We start from the raw sequence: 7680 nt of genomic DNA on the forward strand, positions 1-7680 counted from the left end.
GAGAGAGAGAGAGAGAGAGAGAGAGCGAGGGAGAGACTTAGAGAGAGAGAGAGAGAGAGAGAGAGAGCGGTTTCTGCATGACAAACTGTCACAGTTACAGATATGATGGAACATGAAACCATTCTGATATAATCATGATCGAGCCAGCAGATAAACGGGCAACAACAGACAAATTTTACTGGACATTCCTTTCTGAAATTCTGAATAGCATTATTGCCATATTCAGCAGTCAGATGAACTATGCGAGCAGTAGCTAATGCTATACTCTACAAACTACATCATGGTGGCTGATGATAATAGGCTACGGTTAGAATACATAATAATATAGGTTTGCTTCATGCACCTGCAGGTGCATGAATTGCTCGGCTGTATTTGATAGTTGCGCCTCTATATTTGCATAGGCCTACCGTTAAAACAAACGCCTCTCGAATCTCGATCGCCACATGCGTCGCTGTGTAATGCATCAAGGTAACAGGACAAACACACACGCACGCACGCACACACACATACACACACACACGCACGCACGCACACACACACACACACACACACACACACACAGCGCGCGCGTGTGGACAGTATAGGCCTACTAGCCTATATACTGACAGAATCACTTCTTGCACATATACAGCTAACTTACAGGTAATTTGTACAAATATGGGTAAATTCTCCTTCAACACAGCCACCATGCAGGCGTGGAATGCCCTGAACCCCTCCCTCAAAAACTGCACTTTCATCTTTTGTAAAGTTCCTTCCTCATGGGCTGTAGGTGATCACTCCCTTCCTTTGCCCCCACTACCCAGCTAACATGTCCATATGGGCCCCACTTGGGTTTTGATATGGGCTATGGGCTATGGGTTTTACCTGGGCCGTGCACCCACTTTTTGCACAGCACCCACCTGTGTTAGCCCATATGGGCTTACGTGGGTTTCTAACTGGGTCTTAGGTCGTATCCAAATGGGCCATTTGATGTCAGAACCATGTGTGCGCCACCTGTGTTTGCCTATATGGGTTTGAACTGGGATCTGACTGGGCCTTAAGTGGGTACCAGCAGGGTGAATTATATTTTACCCATGTAGGCCACACTTGTGTCTGCCCATTAAGGGCTCCAAGTGGGCCGTGCACCCACTTTTCACAAAGCACCCACCTGTGTTAGCCCATATGGGCTTACGTGGGTTTCTAACTGGGTCTTAGGTGGTATCCAAATGGGCCATTTGATGTCAGAACCATGTGTGCGCCACCTGTGTTTGCCTATATGGGTTTGAACTGGGATCTGACTGGGCCTTAAGTGGGTACCAGCTGGGTGAATTATATTTGACCCATGTAGGCCACACTTGTGTCCGCCCATTAAGGGCTCCAAGTGGGCCGTGCACCCACTTTTCACAAAGCACCCACCTGTGTTAGCCCATATGGGCTTACGTGGGTTTCTAACTGGGTCTTAGGTGGTATCCAAATGGGCCATTTGATGTCAGAACCATGTGTGCGCCACCTGTGTTTGCCTATATGGGTTTGAACCGGGAACTGAATGGGCCTTAAGTGGGTTCCAGCTGGGCAAATTATATGCGACCCATGTAGGCCAGACTTGTGTCCGCCCATTAAGGGCTCCAAGTGGGCCGTGCACCCACTTTTCACAAAGCACATACCTGTGTTAGCCCATATGGGCTTACGTGGGTTTCTAGCTGGGTCTTAGGTGGTGTCCAAATGGGCCATTTGATGTCAGAACCATGTGTGCGTCACCTGTGTTTGCCTATATGGGTTTGAACCGGGATCTGAATGTGGGTTCCAGCTGGGCGAATTAAATGCGACCCATGTAGGCCAGACTTGTATCTGCCCATTAAGGGCTCCAAGTGGGTTTTCACCCAGTATACACTCAGGGCCCAGCTGTGGGTTTTAGGTGGGGTCCAAATTGGCAATTGTATCTCAAACCCATGTAGGCCTCACCTGTGTTTACCTATATAGGCTTGAAGTGGGATCTGAATGGGCCTTTAGTGGAGTCCAACTGGGCACTTTGAGACTGATGTAGATCCCACTTCCAGCAGCACAAGTGGGTAACACCCGGGAACTTTGCCAAAATGGGTTTCAAGTTGGTCCTGAAGGGATTTAAATGGAAGAATTTAGCAGTATATTGACATGAACCCTGTTTAACAACTGCAAACACATTGACACAAGATGTAAAAAGTGCCTAAGGTTTAGCCAATTTAAATTTTACCAGAGTGAAAAAGCTACATCAGAGAATATATCTTTTGACAAAGTTTATTGAAAACATGCATGCATGCAATGCAATATAAAAACAAGCTTTGTTCTTTCAGACCAATTTTCTGTTAATGTTTTAACATAACTGTCATAAATGAAACATATGAAAAACAAATTATTCACAAATTGTGTAAATAACACTTGTGTGAAGTGATGGGCGATCATATCATACATCACATTCCGTGCTCAGCAATCAAATCATCGTACACATTGTTCAGCCAATCAAATTGTCGCAATGGGGTACACAGATTGCTACGCCAATCAAATAATAGTTATGTGGAACACACAAACCTGGGCATAGGACGGGCTAGCACCCCTCAACATAAATAAATAAAACACTATTGCAAGCTTATTGGGCAATGTTGATCATTTTCAAGAACTTGAACCATCAAGTGAAGATAGGGTTAAATTAAAGGATATTTAACTCTCAAACATGTTTGGGGTCATTCTAACATTGTGGTGTTTTTTGTCACTGTACCCATCCTTTAACAACTAGGAGTAAGGAGCAGCCATTATCTCTGGGAGCTGGCGCTCAGGCAGCAATTAGGGGTTACGATTTTTTCTCAGGGACACACTTTGACACATCGCTGGCCTAGCATCGTGCCAGGGACAACCAGGGGCTCTGGGTCCCCAGGCACGTTCACTAACTTGTGAGCACCCAGTTAAGTTGCTTGATTCAGTATTTAAATATTTGATATTCATATTATCAGACACGCCTCCTTCCTATGTAAACCTATGGTAACGTTAAAATCCATTTTAATCATGTTAGATTAATTGAAAACAACACTTAACCTACTGCAAGACATAGATACATTGACAGACAATATGGAGGAAGCACTTATAGAAACCCCAACTGAAGTACTAGGGCAGGACTGGAAGAAAAACAAACCATGGGCCACTGATAACATCCTAGATCTACCGGGAGGCAGTAAAGTGGATCACATAATCCATGTGTGGAAGCATAGATGCAGGGAGAAGACAGGGCAACAATAAAGCAGCCTAGAAAACACAAAATAAACTGAGGAGGACACAACAACATACAGCCACAATAATAGAAGACAAGCATGACTCTACTAACCGAGAAGGATCTTGAAAAAGGAGATATTCAAAGTCAGAATACTGATTGAGAAGCACCTTTAGCACCAGCACAACCTGCACCACAACAGGTAATCCAAGCACTATACCCAAGCAGTGCAGTTCTTATAAACAACATCATGGCGGAAGCACTCATAGAATATCACACCACCATATCCATCAGAGGAAGACCCTACCATCTCCAATGACATCAAACTTATGGCATGGAGATGAAGAGAAAAGTAATAACCTGGTCACCAGCCACAGCCATACAGTACATATATCACCAAGGAACAGGCCACTTGCCTGAAGGAAGTAAAGGGCTTGGGTCCTTTGTGAGTGAAGATGGCAGCTCCACAAAAGATAAAAGCAATAATTGGGATAGCAACATCAGCTATGACTAGACTATACAGTATTTGGAAACATAACAAATAATAAATCAGCTTCTCAGGGAAGCTGAGATTACAAGTCACTTGTAATCTCCACCCTATTCCATTGGCTCTGAAAGCTGGACACTTACAGCGGACACCGAGCACAGGATACAGTCATTTTAAAGCAAGTGTGACAGAAGAATGCTACCTATATCGTATAAGAAGACCAGTCAAATGATTATGTTAAGACAGTTTAGCTACCACGCATGCTGGAGAACAGGAGCCTCTACTCTCATGGTTATGTCACAAGACATACCCTCCCTGTCAAAGACAATAGTACAGGGGACAGTAGAGGGAAAGTGGAGAAGAGGCAGACAGGCAGATTAAGTCCCGAGTGGACAACATCAAGGAGTGGACTGGCTGCAGCTTTAAAACCCTGATATGCACAACAGAAGATCGAAAAGCACTGGAGAGTGCCCAAGCATCCACCATGACACCTGTACAACCCCCTAGGCCATGGGATGAGTGAGTGAAAGCAATTTAAACTGTATGGGGCGTTCACAGAAGCCTGTGTAGGCGTTAAATTGAGCCCAAACATGTTTGAAATGAAACTCCCCATAACTATTGTAAACAATAATTTTAGAATAGTGTATAAATTGGCAAACTACATGAGGAACTTAAATATTCTGAACACAAAAAGTAAGAGGAACCTGACACAATCACGACTTGACAATCATTTAAAATTGAACACAAAAAAGCCAACTGGAGAAAGAGACAGATTAAACTTGAACTCTCAACTTGAACTAAAATAAGAGGGTTCTTATGAGGAGGTAGTTGTTTGCGTGCGTGTGTGTGTGTGTGTGTGTGTTACCAAGACTGTCAGATGGTGTTTTTTCTATTGGGGCTGTGCCCCATTGTCCTATGTGTTCTCAAGTGCTCCCTCTCCCTCCTTCTGCTGAATGTCCTGTGTGACTGCCACTGTGTTCTTCTTTAGTGTCCCTAAAAATAAATAACAAGAAGCTGACTTAGTAATGCTAGCTTGATTCTTACATTATGAAACATCATGACATGTGTATATTTAAAAAAAAATATATATAATAGAGTGTGATTAGGGACTAATGGATTGGCCACCACAACCATCTTATTAAAGGCCTATTCATAGTCTGGATTTTCAGTGGTGAGGTGACCACCGGAGCTGTAATAACGCAGAGCGGTGGTGAGTAAAAACAGCAAGAAGGGCTCTTCACTGCGGCTCTGTGACGTCATGTTGTAGGTGCGGGGTCACCTCACCACCAATAAATCAGACTGAATAACGCTTAAGAATTTATCATGAAAGTTGTACTACAATCTAATCACACGGCCAAGTGCTACAATAAATTACATGATTAATTATACATCAATAATAGCTATGGTCTGTAAAGATATTTTTGCTGCATATTGAGGATTATTTTCTGAACAGAAGATTAAAAACAAACCAAAAAACTGTAATTTTAAATGTCTTGAGCTATGGTGGCAAATTTGTTTTCTATGTGAAATACATGGTGGCAAATTTGTTTTCGGTGGCCTCTGTTCAGAATTGTGATCCCTTTTCAGCAGCTACAGCTGTAATACTGTGGCATGCTTCTACTTGTGTACATCAAACATCAAATGTTTTGCCAAACACCATTTCAAGTTAGAATGACAAGAGGAAAGTTCAAGATAAATTTACAGTGGAGCAACCATTATGTGCATGCAATCAAAGGGCCAGATTCTATCGACTATGCATGTGATTGTGATTTGAAACTACATTTTGAAGTGAATATATTTCAACTTACAACTGGTTCCAGTAGGGCGGCTCTGTGTCCCACATTCAGGTGCTCACATTCAGGGTTCCAGCAGCTGATCAGGGTTTCAGTTGGGCAGCAATTCCACTGTGACCCAGGGTTCCTACACATAATTTTACATTTCAAGATGTCAAATTCTCAGTATGTTTATGTTTTTTTTTAAATGAAATAAATCTAATTCCATAGTTTACATACTTGCATGAGAACCTCCAGGACACACACTGGGGCTGCTGGTCATACTAAAGTGGCGGACACAGTAGTCTCTCTGGGACACAGTAGTCAGTCCAACGCTGTTCATTCCACAGGGAGGTGTAGGTCACATGTCTTTGCGATGGCCTACAGTACATTCAATAAAGAAAACGTACATTTTAGCAAACATAAAAAACTAACTTTAAGCAGTAGCATGGTGTGGGCCACAATGTCAAACAGCTCAGGAGAAATACAGCATCACATCACATGACATGTGGAGGAGTGAGCGAGCAGGAGTGTGCGGAATTGGAATGTGGCAGCCTGTCAGTCCAACCTACTTGATTCATGCGGACTCACATTTAATCCTCACTTCCTTGCTCAGATCGAGGTGGGACTTATGCGTCTAATAATAGAAAGGAAATTCCAGGTTGTGTGCCAATGTACTTGGCAAGCACCCCAACACAGTGGTTTTTAAAGTGGGGTCTGGGGATCCCCAGGGGTCCTTGAGGGGATTCCAGGGGTCTCTACATAAATTATGGATAGTTGCGATCCGAATGGACCCTAATGTTGCTGCAACTCCGAGAACCAAATCCATTTTGTTTGACCACCATAACTGTACACTCTCAGATAATTATGGTGGTCCATATTCTAATGCAGGGGTTCTCAAAGCGGGGTGCGATGACCCCCACGGCCCTATATTGCCACAAAATATTATTAGAACCACTGCCCTAAAACAGCCATTGTTACCTCCTCGGTCGTTTCAACATCAGTCTGTACATCAGATGGAGTCTCTGCTTCTGACGCATGTGTCTTAAAAAGAAAGATCACAAAAACAGGGGAAAGAGACATTAAAGTTAAAGCAATATTATGCCGAACCTTTGCTTAGCATAGGGCTATCATACGCCTATCATATAGCCTCTCATTGCCTACTTACTTACACACGTGTTGTATTACACCTTGTAAAAGCTTAAAAGCTACTGGTGGGAAACTTGTCAAAAGTAACAAGTTGGGTTTATGATGACAATATTAAAAAACTATGTGAAACGCTAACGGTGGCCTATTTACAGATCTGTCGCACTCCCTATTCCACCAGTTACATAGCAGCTGTATGCTGTGGCATGCTTTTACTAGTGTACATCAAATGTTTTGCAAAATTACATCATTAACTCATTCTAGGCGGGAACCCCTTTTTGTAACGCTACCCTTCTGGTCAGGAACCCCTTTTGTGTTTCTCTACACTATGTACAGTATTCAAAAAATCAAAAAAAAAATGATGCCGCTATATAAATATTTGAGGTTTTTCAGAAAACTTTTACAAGGATTTTTTTTAATCGGCCTCAGACCAAAATGGGTTAATCCATTAAGATCCGTCACTTTAGTTTTTAACCACATTAACAATTATTTTATACTTTAGCTAATGAGAGGAAAGCTGAGTGACAACGTTTCAGTCTAAAGCTGAAATAAACTGCGGCTCTATAAATGAATACAGTGTGCGGGACATCTTTCCTCTCATTATTTGCATTTTTTTTGCCAGCTCTGTCCTTGTAGGTGTGCGCAAGGACTTTTCTCTACATACTTTAGCTAATGAAAAATAGCAGATATGCAAGCTTATAGATTTGCTATTTTTGGAAGAAAATGTAAGTCTTTGAATATATATTCTTTCACAGCAAACGATTTTAACTCAATTATTATTAATTATTTGCTTCTGGTCGGTCGCTGAAACAAAATATTTTCAGCTTGGGGTCCAGAGGGACATGAAAACATTCAAGCACGGTGAAGCACCACTGATAGGGTTTTCAAAAAACTGGCAGGACTTAAGACATTTTGTAGAATGTGGTCTCATGTAGAAATGTACATTTTAAAAACTAAATTTTACCTTATGCACCATGAAAAAGAAACAGGTTTTGGAACTTCTTGTTATGTCCAGACATGGACACAGAACACAGCTAGTAATTTGTGGACTGGATCAC

The sequence above is a fragment of the Protomyctophum bolini genome (assembly GCF_963924005.1).
Source record: "Protomyctophum bolini genome assembly, chromosome: 3".
Taxonomy (NCBI): domain Eukaryota; kingdom Metazoa; phylum Chordata; class Actinopteri; order Myctophiformes; family Myctophidae; genus Protomyctophum; species Protomyctophum bolini.